This window comes from Mesoplodon densirostris, chromosome 6 (assembly GCF_025265405.1).
Source record: "Mesoplodon densirostris isolate mMesDen1 chromosome 6, mMesDen1 primary haplotype, whole genome shotgun sequence".
Lineage (NCBI taxonomy): Eukaryota > Metazoa > Chordata > Mammalia > Artiodactyla > Ziphiidae > Mesoplodon > Mesoplodon densirostris.
In genome coordinates, this window is record NC_082666.1 from 89302780 (window position 1) to 89315711 (window position 12932).

At 38.7% G+C, this 12932-nt stretch overlaps 1 pseudogene; it reads left to right on the forward strand.

Moving 5' to 3' along the window:
* Window positions 1-7846: 7846 nt before the first annotated feature.
* On the forward strand, window positions 7847-8483 carry LOC132491657 (TM2 domain-containing protein 1-like; annotated as a pseudogene).
* The last annotated feature ends 4449 nt before the right edge of the window (window positions 8484-12932 follow it).

Sequence of the window (12932 nt, forward strand, 5' to 3'; positions counted from 1 at the left end):
AGTTTTTAATGCCTCAGTGGCCTGAAGGAATGAAAGAACCTCTCCAGATAGCTAGTTTACCACCTGCCTAATGCTGTGTCTGTGGCAGTTATACAGTCAGTTGAAATAGAGCTAAATTGTGTCTTTGTTCTCAGTCCCTGGTCAAACTGATTCCATCCCTAGGCTACTACAGCATTGGGGAGAGACAGGCTTAAAGGCTCATAGAATTGAAACTGTTAGTGAAAATTATGGTGTCTCAAAATGACTGCTGGACTATCTGGATTCTGAAGAGAAATTCTAGGAAATCTAGAGGCTTATGTGTGGACAGCGTGTGGGAGGCAGATGGTAGGGAAATGACTCTCCTGCAGGTCATTTTCTGATTCTGACTGTGTGTCTTGGCTGACCTTTGGTAACAAGGGCAACAGACAACAGAGGCTACTTTCTTTGGAGTCAGTGAGGGTTAATGAGGAAGGAGACACCACACCTTCTCTCAGAGTCTTAATAGGAAGCTCTCCCCAAACTCCTTGACTATTCTTCATGTGGGCCGACCAGCCTCGGCCACAGTCGAGGTGATATATCAAGATGGGTAAGAATATGGACTCTGGAGTCAGAGTGCTTAAGTTCAAAATCAATAGTTCTTGAGTTCAGTTCCAGCTTGGACAAGTCATTTAACCTCTTTGTGCCTAAGTTTTATCGTCTGAAAAATGGGGATAGTAATAAAACCTAAGTCATAGAAGTGTATGCAAAATGCTTAGATATAAATGCTATATACGTGTTCACCCAGATAAAGCTGCCCAAACTGGGCACTGCAGCACGAGATTTTGATGTTCTGGCCATATCTTCCAGATTGCTCTGCATGCTGAAGACTGTTACGGCAAGCACCAGTCAGAGGTCTTTTTTCTGGCCACAGGCTTGGCTTGCATGAAGGCAAAGTCAGAAGTTCTATATGCTCCTGGAACAAGCCCCAAGCCAAAGACAGAAAGGATGTTGGTGGATAAATACTCAGCTTCCTTGTCCTTAAGTTGAGATCATTCTGGAGTGTGTTCTACACTGTCTCCTAAACGTCCCCAGGGAGATTAAGCTCTAGTTGCCCGCAGGGGTAACTGGTTTGATAACACGTCCTTTACTGACTCTTCTGTCTCTCTCTCTCTCCTTTCCCCCACCTGTTTCCCTCCCTCCCTCCCTCCTTTTCTTCCTTCCTTTTTTGCCTCACTACTCTACTTCCCTACTGTTGTTCCTGAGATCACCTCCCAAATAAACTACTTGCATTTGAATCCTTTTCTCAGGGTCTGCTTCTGGGGGGACCTAAATCAAGACAGGTTTCTTGGCTTTTTAGGAGTATTATAAATGGCTATTGGATTGAGGACATTGCTTTTAAGAATTTCATTGAGATAACATACTTTATTTAGAATCTCTAATAGGCATGTAGGTTTTCATGCTCTGTATTTTGTGCCTATGGATTTCTTTTTTAAGTGGGAAAAAGTTCTGGAGTTAGAGACAGAGGACCCAAGTTTCTCTTGACTAACTAGGTGAATGCCTTTTTAAAAACTATCAGTTTTATCATGTGATACTAACATATATCCCACATTGTAATAAATAAGATAATGTACATAAGAGGGTTCTGCAGAGACTACATTTATTGTATCATTAGCAGTCTTCTCAACGGGGTTTTGTTTTATTCTTAGGATTTTCACCACTTGACATAGATTCTTCCTGTGAAATTCTGCAAGGTAAAAATATATTCATTAACACTAAAAAGAAATATTTTGGCCGTATTATTATGGCCTACCTTCTGTTACTCAATTTTGATGAACATTTTAATTTCAACTTTTCAACAACCTTATCTTCCTTCCATTTTGGCAGCTGCCTGATGATCTAGCCGTAGTTTGGGTGTCTTGTAGTTAGCAGGGCAATGGATTTTTGAGCTGTGTGTCCCAGATCCTGCCCTCTAGCTTTAAGTTGCAAACTGCATGAGACATTTTGATTAATAATGTTAAGGATATTTATTTTTCCATTATGCAAACAACTCATTTGCTGTTTGACTAATGCTTATGCCAAGTATGAGTTTACCAAACTACTAAGCCACAGGCAAATTCAAACTGTATAGCTTTTTTTCTGTGACTTAAAAATTATGGAAAAGAAACACATAGCCATAAAAATAAGGAACATTACATTACTTATTATATTAGCTAGTTCAGAAGGAATTGATCATTAAGTAGTTAAACTACTTATTTAAAAATTAATTAGAAAGCAAATCATGATTATTTTTAAAATTTTGCAAAATAGCAATAAAAGTATAAATAACAGGGGGGGATGGTCTGTATTCCCACCATTGAGAGAGAACAACAATTGCTACTTTGATATATTTCCTTCCTATTTTACGTACGTTGTTTCTTTGTACAATGTCGATCGTATCACGTAATATGTCTTTCGCCATAACACACCTATGTGGGCATGTGTCTAAGGATATTCAGTGGGCAAGTCTCATGGCCAAACACTTTCTCCCAGCTTCTTACTTGCTTTTTGGCTGCCATGACACTGCTGGGCTGCCTCTCTTATTCCACTCTGGTTTCTTGCTCCCAGCCCCACTCCTAACTCCAAACCTCTCAGGATGCTACCCCTCAAGCAACCATGTGTCTGTTTTGTCACTTTGGTACCAAGGCCACAGGCTGGGAACTCAGCTTCTTTGGGCACACTGATTTCCTCGTATTCCTTGTAACTGTGATCACACCTGTGCCACACAGTTGCTTGAGGTGAACAGGATGTATTTCTCTCTTCTTTCCTTTCCTTTCCCCTGGACAGCTTTCTGTGAAGTAGGGTTATGAAGAAAGGGCAAGTTCCCTGTAGGCTCCTGCTAGGTTCCACTTTCCTCTTTTAATTGGATATACAGGATTTTTATTAACCCATTTACAATATAATATATATATTTATATATATATATATATATATATATATATATATAAAATCATCAGTATAACAAAGTGACTGGTAGGGTGGAATTTTAAAATAACATGCAACCTCCTTTTTTAGAGGCTGAGCCAGCCAGTCTCCTTAAGAGAAATTTTTCTTATTATGAGAAAAAAAAAAAAAGTTGACTGGCTTGCCTTAGTTACGTAAAAGCTTGTGCAGCCTTCTCTGGTGTTTTTGTGTCTCTCCTTAAAATGCAGACCAGAACATTTTGGTTTTAGCCAAGTTTCCCCTCCTTGCCCTCAACTTTTTGTGAAGGTTGGGAGTCAGTTTTTCATCAGAGGCGTGGCAGTGTGAAGGGACTTGTGAGTGTTAAGGGACTAAGATTTCCAGCCCCTTCTCCATAAGATTCAACATTAGACAAATTTGGAGGAAACCACAGTGTCCTTGGCTGAGGCTTCCTGACAGGAAAGAACCACAATTGTGACAGATGAGCAATCATGAAGACAGGAAGAAAGTTTGGGCTTCAACAAGTTTCAAACAAGGTTCTCAAGTTTCAAACAAGGTTCTAAGACAGGTCTGGCCTTGGCAGATCTTGTACTGAGCCTTCATACGTCCCCAGGCCTGGCCAGCCTGGTACGGGAGTCATGACTAGGCGACAGTGGAGTGACCCTAGTGATCTAAATGTACACAGGCTTTGCTATCGCTGTGGGACCCTCATCCAATTTCAGTTGTCCCTGTTATGACAGTGCCAACAGTGCTGCTCTACTAGTGGTATTCCCCCTCATTGAGAAGAATGGTGGGAGTCCTCTGGCCTAATAATTTTGATTGTGGGTGACATGGGATAAAAAGCTGCCTGCCAATATAGGCATGTGGGTTTGTAAGTGATTAATTAGAATAATAAAAAGGATGTGGCTGTATTTATCCAGGCTGGTGAAGCAAGTTACTATTACCTCAAGCATTTTTCATGTTATTACAAACTTTAATGCCTGCCTAGTGGTGTACTGAGAGAACATATCTTATTTTCTCATTTCTCTATTATTGAACATAAAGGTCTTTTGCATGAGGCATTTCTGACAGAATCTAGTATTGTTGTAGCACTAAAAGTGTAACAGTAGTAGGAATGTATTTTCTGGGTGTTAAAAATATGCAGTTATAATGTAAAATAAGTCATTTAGAACACAAACATTCTTTGGAACGTGATGAATTTAGCCTCCTTGTCTTGTATTCAAGGGGCACTAGGAATCTTTGCCAAGAGTGGGACATGATAGGGAGAAGGGGCTCAGAGAACCAAGAGTGCAGTCCATGCTTGAGTTCCATCTTTTCCAGGATACCTTTGATCCAAAGGAGGGTCAGAGGTAGTATTGTATGCAGGGTGGAAGGTCCACATCCATTAGATATAAGAGGCCATGACTCTCCCCAGTGAGTCCCCAGAAACAAGCAGTGCCCAATACATAGTAAGTGATTGGTATGTATTTTGTGAGTATTTGAATGAATGAATATTTCCACTAAGCACTCAGGGAACAAGACTATGTAAGCATTCCAGAATTAAAGGATCAGATTTGTACAAACTTGCCATATAATTTTGAAAGGGCTGTTTAACCTCTAGAAGTCCATCTTCTTGTATGACAAATTGGTAATGATATCTGTATTTACCTATATAAAATGCATAATATTATAATATAACTAGATCTGTGTGGTTTCTTTTCATATGCTGTTATGTTATTTCAAGACATTAGTTTTCCTGATAGTGGTTATTTGATCTTCTACACCTGGATGTAAACAATAGCGACAACAACAACAAAATGAAATAAAGCACCACTAATTCCAGAGGAAATAATAATTATAGTTCATGGCCATAAATGATACCTGCGGTACATACGAGACTACTTGAGGCCTGTATTTCTGAGTGTACATTATTACTTTTACTTGATTGCACTCCAATTTCCATTCATTTGAGAACTGTGGGAAAATGAGACTATAGGTGCCACGTTCAAATTGGAGAGTTTCAGAAACTATAGAATGGGTTTTGTTTTGTTTTGTTTTTTTCCAGAAGACAATTTCTATCATGCTCTGGGAACATGGTGGCCTGTGGAGTAATTCGTCAAGTCAGACCCCAGCTACCTTGTCTTGAAAGAGGGGCCCAATAGGAGCAGCTGCCCTGAGAATCTTGAGTCTGAGTCTGTCTTTTTTATTTTTTATATTTTTTGTAGACACTAGGAAATAAAATTGCTGCTTCAACATAGAGAGTGAATTTAAAAGTTCTGTTTTTGTGGGCATTAAAAGGAAACTGATTGAGCAATGAGATAAAATTCAGGACACAGGATAAGTGGTGATAAAATCAGTATCTTAAAAGGGATTAGATCTCTACAATCAACAAAATGAAATTAACATATATTATCACATTCAAATCTCAGTACAGCCCCTGGAGGGAAGTTGGAGAAGCACTATTATCCTTCTTTAAAAATTTCAGGAACTGAGACTCAAAAAGTTTAGAGGCCACGTCCACAGCAATAGAACTTGTAACTGAAGATTAGAGTTTGGGTTTTCACTCTCCTTCTACCACCTCTCCACGCTGCTGTTGAAGGTGCCAGAGTCTTGGCACCTTTATGTCTTTCTCTCCTGAGTCATTCAATCATAGTTCCAGAGTATCTCTGTAAAAGAAGTGAATGTCCTTTTGAAACTCAGCACCTTTAACATATACGTTATCAGTATATCTCCACCTACAAACTCTTACAAATAACATGAAAGCTTGAGACATTTCTTCCCTTTCTTTTTTCTCTCCCCTTTTCCTTTATGCATGTCCAGAGGTTATTTTTATACTGCCATTTCCTAGAGGAAAGGAAAATAGAAATTCTTGTTCTTTATCAAGGCTAGTAATCTGGCTGCTTTTTATTTAAATTAAAAAAAACCACGAAAATCCTTTCTGTAGACTTGACAGATTATCCCAACGCTCTCATTTGTGCTCAGAGATTTTAATGTTTTCTCTTCTATTTTCTGGCCACAAGGCTTCTTGATAGAAAATTGCAACAAGAGAAAGGTCTGTTCCCTTTTGGAATGCTCTCCACACAGAAGCCTGGGAGAAAAGTTGTAGCATATGTTAGAGACCCCAGCTTCTAGGAGCTGGGCCAGAATAGGCAGCATGAAATAGGATAAGGTGATTCTCTTTGCTTTCAAGCTTTGGTTCCCTTCTTTAAGAACTCCATTCTTGTGGCCAGGAAAAGCAAATAGAGTTGGTTCTGAAGCAGATGCTGCTCAGACTTCCTGGTTGTCAGAGCAGAAGTGAGAAGGCAGAATTCAAGGAGACAAAATTAGAGTGAGTGAGTGTGTGTGTGTGTGTGTGTTTACATGTGCACGCACACGTGCATGGGCACACAACTATAAAGCATCAACATTTGCAAACCCGATATAATCTGCAAAACAAAGCACGTCTTCAATTTCAAGTAAGAATGAAGAAAAGTGAGTATATCTCTGGAGCAGGAATCAACAAACTTTTTCTGTAAAGAGCCAGATAAAAAAATATTTTAGACTTAGTGAGTCACATGGTCTCTGTCCCAAATATTCAACTCTGCTATTGTAGTACAAAACAGCCTTGGACAACACATAAACAAATAAGCATGGCTATGTCCCAATAAAACTTCATTTATGGACACTGAAATTTGAATTTTATATAACTTTCACATCATGAAATATTATTTTTCTTTTGATTTTTTTCCCCACCATTTAAAAATGTAAAAGCCATTTTTAGCTTATGGGTGGTACAAAAGCAGGCAGTGAACCAGATTTGGCCCATGGGGCTCTAGAGGAAGGGTAATGCTAGTATAGGGGTGGTATGAAAATGTGGAAGACATTTCTTTTTATTCTTCTGTGAAGTGGTGACCAGATGAGCACATTTCCTCATCCTCCTTATGCAAAAAAAAAAAAAAAAAATTTACAAAACTTATATCGATTAAAATCTCATCTCTTTGAAATTCACTTAATTCTGAAATTTCAGCAGGGCCATGCCGAAATTTATCAATGGGCATTTTTTGAAAGTTTAGTTGCATTGCCAGCTTTATATTTAAGGCATATAGACTTCAAATATTTTAGAGAAATATGGTGATCAAAGGAAGAATATCTTATTTCCAGATAGTACTTATTTGAAAGAACCTGCCTCTCAGATGGGATTGTCCCAAAAATCCATACCAATACACTGTCAGGTTAATTTTCTGCTTTATAATACAATAAAACGGTCACATAATACTGAAAACATTAACAGTATTGTTAAATTTTGAACAATACTGAAAATCTTAACAGTATTGTTAAAATTTTATTTGACTTGCAAGTCAAATAAAATCATGATAAATGTGTCATAGTGTCCTGCATACGTGTGGGGAAAGAATCTGTGTTTCTAACTGAATTCAAAAAAGAAATAACTCATTATGAAAGCAAACCATTTCTGATGAGGGGAACATGAATATAAGTGCAAATCTACATATCTTTATTGTTAAGGTGCTCCCCCCCCACTTCCTGTCCTTTAATCATGCCCATAACTATGGGTGCTCAGATTCAGTTGGGGTATAATTTGAAAAGAATGTTTGACTATGACCATAAACATTCCATTTAGTCATCACCATGAATCCCAGATGCTGACAACAACATAGACATTTTTTTGTGGGAGTGAGAATAATCCAGATCCCTGCTATTCAAGTGTCATCTGTAGATCAGGAGTATCAGCATCACCTAGAAGCTTGTTGGAAATGCAGAGTACCAGGCTCCACCCCAACCTCACTGAATCAAAATCTGTATTTTAACAAAATCTTCAAATGGTTTGTATGAACACGAATGGTAAAGAGGCATTCAGCTTTAGGAATGGTTTTCGACCTTGGCTGTAAGTTAGAATTCCCTATGGAACTTCTAGAAATCCCAGTGCCCAATGTACATAGCAGACCAATCAAATCAGAATATCTGGAGGTAAGTTATGGGGGACACGCCGGTGCCCAGCATGGCGGCTGCTTGGCCCTCTGGGCCGTTTGCTTCTGAGACTGCTGCCGCTGGGCTCCTGGGTGTTCTGTGGTTTGCATCAGTAACCATGGGACCTTGGGGAGCTGCCGTGGCAGCGGCGAGGAGACACTTACGTGCGAGAACCTCAAAGTGGGACAATACATTTGTAAGGATCCAAAACTAAATGATGCTACACAAGAACCAGTTAACTGTACAAACTACACAGCTCATGTCCCATGTTTTCCAGCACCTAACGTGACTTGTAAGGATTTTGGTGGCAATGAAACACATTTTACTGGAAACAAAATTGGTTTTCTCAAGCCCATATCTTGCCGAAATGTAAATGGCTATTCATACAAGGTGGCGGTTGCACTGTCTCTTTTTTGTTGGATGGAGCAGATAGATTTTACCTTGGATACCCTGCCTTGGGTTTGTTAAAGTTTTGCACTGTAGGATTTTGTGGAATTGGGAACCCCATTGATTTCATTCTTATTTCAATTCAGATTGTTGGACGTTCAGATAGAAGTAGTTACATTATAGATTATTATGGAACCAGACTTACAAGACTGAGTATTACCAATGAGAAATTTAGAAAAGCGCAGTTATATCTGTGAATATTGTTTAAAAGAAACAGATTTGGTCCTCCTTGATTTTAACAGAGAACTCTCAGTATGTAGATTTCTAGATTTTCCTTTTTCCTCCTTCACATACCACTTTATGGATTCTATTTAATTTTTTTGTTGTTGCTGATGTTTTTGTTTTGTTCTTTTAGTTAAAAACATATGATTCTGAGATGTATTTAATAGAACTTTCTTTGAGATTTATATGATAATAGAGTCTTTCTTCGGCTACTGTCTCTATGAGATAGATAACTTATTACTCTGATATTAATGTCTTTTCCAAAGGCAAGTTGCCACTTGTCTTTTTCGCTTCTGAAAAATAAAAGTATGACTTACTAAAAAAAAAAATCTGGAGGTGGGATCTACACATCAGTATTTTTTAAAGCTCTCTAGATTATTCCAAAGTGCAGGGAAGTCTGAGAACTACTGGGCTAGGTGGTGGACCGAACGTATTATTGCTCTGAGGGTAAGAAGAAAGCACTCTTATTATCAAGTGGAAACAAGGTCCCCAGAACTGGAGGCTTTATTAGAAGTGTTAAAAAGGTCAGCATGTTATGTATTAGAAGAGTGGCTTTCAAGAACAATTTCATTATTTGAGGGATGAAATGGCAGCATACCCCAAGACAGGCAACAGAGTTGCCTATTCAGTTTAGCCTTTTAGTCTTATTTTTAGTCTTTGCCCCACAATTTTAACTGATTCTGTACTGTTACCAAGACACCATCTGATCTTAACAAAGCTTTATAAAAAGGCTTTCATAGGATAATGGTTTGTGAATCATCTTTTCTTGTTGAGGATGAGGGTAAATTAGTGGTATGTGAGTTTTGGTAGAGTTAGCAAAGTTTTCCACTGTTTAATTAGATTAACTGATCATGGAGGTGTCCTATCTGTAACTTAGAACTGGAACCTGAGGAAAAGGATGCCAGTCAAAAATCCTCTTCTGTCCTTGGATCAGTGAGGAACCCATCAGATTAATTCTCTGGGCACAAGTGTATGGGCTGCTATACATAAGAGGAAAAGGCATTATACAGTAGCTAATGTGATACCACACTGTCAAGGTCCCAGAAGCCATCAGTTCAGTTTACTGATTTGGTGCCTCCTCTCCATTATTAATATCAGTCATTATGCCTTTAAATAATAATTGTTAAATTATGCCTCTAAAGAAATGGAGCCCTCACAATGAGATAAAATGGTCAGGTTACTGAACAGTTAACTAAAACGAACAAAATTAAAGATTAAGTTCAAGTAAAACTCTATTGGGTGCTGGCACTTATTAATTCTCCCTAACTAGGGAGAATTCTGTCTAGAATCAGACCGATTTTGAGTTGGGTCCTCTTCTTCCTACCTGTTGCTAATTATGCATCACCTTTGGACCTTCCTACATCTCGCCCCACCCCATCCCCCATCCCCCATCTCAGCCTGGTGTTTTAGGTTCCTGGTGCTAGAGTTTATCTCCTAATTATAGAGTTCTAAGTTTTAGCTTGCCATTGCTCCACACAACCCATCTACTCTATTTCTATTGTTCTAGCTATTTCTATGCTTGATTGCTAATTTCACAGACCTGTGGAACACTGGAAGTGCAATTATCCTCCAGAGTAATTGCCTTCTGTAAAAACTGCCTCCCACAAAATTCCTGCAAAAACTGTGTCCTGTTTGTTACTACCTATGAATGTATGGATGCCTTTTCAGCTACATAGAGAGGTGCTTTCTAGACCTCCCTGGCATTAGAAAAGATCAAGTTATCTCTACAGCTGGAATACCCCCTTTTAATTAGGAGCTTTTTATGATGGTTATTTTAGGTGTCCCATTAATCTGACATCACTCCTGGGTATAGCAGTTGATGTTAAAATTGGTCTGTTTGGTATCACTTGGGAGTTCTGTCTGTTTAAATATTTCATGTTCACTTATAAAAAGTTACACACATTAAATAGGTCCTACATTCTTTAATATCACTTGAATACAGATACTACAATACACAAACACCCTCTTCAGCATTCAGTTATGCAATAATTTAACTGATTTAACAATTTATTTTAATATTTATTTTTAAGGTGCTATTGATTTACCCCAACTATAAAGTCATAATTATGAATGATATGTGAATGACTATTTTTTTAACATCTTTATTGGAGTATAATTGCTTTACAATGGTGTTAGTTTCTGCTGTATAACAAAGTGATTCAGCTATATGTATACATATATCCCCATATCCCCTCCTTCTTGCATCTCCCTCCCACCCTCCCTATCCCACCCCTCTAGGGGGACACAAAGCACTGAGCTGATCTCCCTGTGCTATGCAGCTGCTTCCCACTAGGTATCTGTTTTACATTTGGTAGTGTATATATGTCAGTGCTACTCCCTCACTTCGTCCCAGCTTACCCTTCCCCCTCCCTGTGTCCTCAAGTCCATTCTCTACGTCTGCATCTTTATTCCTGTCCTGCCCCTAGGTTCTTCAGAACCATTATTTTTTTTTTAGATTCCATATATATGTGTTAGCATATGGTATTTGTTTTTCTCTTTCTGACTTACTTCACTCTGTATGACAGTCTCTAGGTCCATCCACCTCACTGCAAATAAGTCAATTTCGTTTCCTTTTATGGCTGAATAATATTCCATTGTATATACGTGCTACATCTTCTTGATCCATTCATCTGTCAGTGGACACTTAGGTTGCTTCCATGTCCTGGCTATTGTAAATATTGCTGCAATGAACATTGTGGTACAAGACTCTTTTTGAATTTTGGCTTTCTCAGGGTATATGCCCAGCAGTGGGATTGCTGGGTCGTATGGGAGTTCTATTTTTAGTTTTTTGAGGAACCTCCATACTGTTCTCCATAGTGGCTGTATCAATTTACATTCCCACCAACAGTGCAAGAGGGATCCCTTTTCTCCACACACTCTCCAGCATTTATTGTTTGTAGAGTTTTTGATGATGGCCATTCTGATTAGTGTAAGGTGATACCTCATTGTAGTTTTGATTTGCATTTCTCTAATGATGAGTGATGTTGAGCATTCTTTCATGTGTTTGTTGGCAATCTGTATATCTTCTTTGGAGAAATGTCTATTTAGGTCTTCTGCCTATTTTTGGATTGGATTGTTTTTTTGATATTGAGCTGCATGAGCTGCTTGTATATTTTGGAGATGAATCCTTTGTCAGTTGCTTCGTTTGCAAATATTTTCTCCCATTCTGAGGGTTGTATTTTCATCTTGTTTATAGTTTCCTTTCCTGTGCAAAAGCTTTTACGTTTCATTAGGTTCCATTTGTTTATTTTTGTTTTTATTTCCATTTCTCTAGGAGGTGGGTCAAAAGGATCTTGCTGTGATTTATGTCATAGGGTGTTCTGCCTATGTTTTCCTCTAAGAGTTTTAGAGTGTCTGGCCCTACATTTAGGTCTTTAATCCATTTTGAGTTTATTTTTGTGTATGGTGTTAGGGAGTATTCTAATTTCATTCTTTTACATGTAGCTGTCCACTTTTCCCAGCACCACTTATTGAAGAGGCTGTCTTTTCTCCATTGTATATTCTTGCCTCCTTTATCAAAGATAAGGTGAGCATATGTGTGTGGGTTTATCTCTGGGCTTTTTATACTGTTGCATTGATGATTTGGATCATCTTTACTGTCATTACTCTGAATTCTTCTTCAAGTAGACTGCTTATTTCCTCTTCATTTGTTTGGTCTGGTGGGTTTTTACCTTGCTCCTTCATCTGCTGTGTATTTCTCTGTCTTCTCATTTTGCTTAACTTACTGTGTTTGGGATCTCCTTTTCGCAGGCTGCTGGTTTGTATTTCCCGTTGTTTTTGTTGTCTGCCCCCAGTGGCTAAGGTTGGTTCAGTGGGTTGTGTAGGCTTCCTGGTGCAGGGGACTGGTGCCTGTGTTCTGGTGGATGAGGCTGGATCTTGTCTTTCTGGTGGGCAGGACCATGTCTGGTGGTGTTTTTTGGGGTGTGTGTGAACGTATTATGATTTTAGGCAGCTTCTCTGCTAATGAGTGGGATTTTGTTCCTGTCTTGCTAGCTGTTTGGCATAGGGTGTCCAGCACTGTAGCTTGCTGGTGGTTGAGTGGAGCTGGATCTTAGCATTGAGATGGAGATCTCTGTGAAAGCTTTTGCCATTTGATATTACATGGGGCTGGAAGGTCTCTGGTGGACCAATGTCCTGAAATCGGCTCTCCCACCTCAGAAGCTCAGGCCTGACACCCAGCCTAAGCACCAAGACCCTGTCAGCCACTCGGCTCAGAAGTAAAGGGAGAAAAAAAAAAGAAGGAGAGAAAGAAAAAATAAATAAATAAAATAAAATAAAGCTATTAAAGTATCAATTTTTAAGGAATTATTAAAAATAATAATAATAAAGAAAGAACAACCAAACCAAAAAACAAATCCATCATTGATAATAGGCGCTAAAAACTACACACACACACACAAAGACAGAACCCTAGGACAAATGGT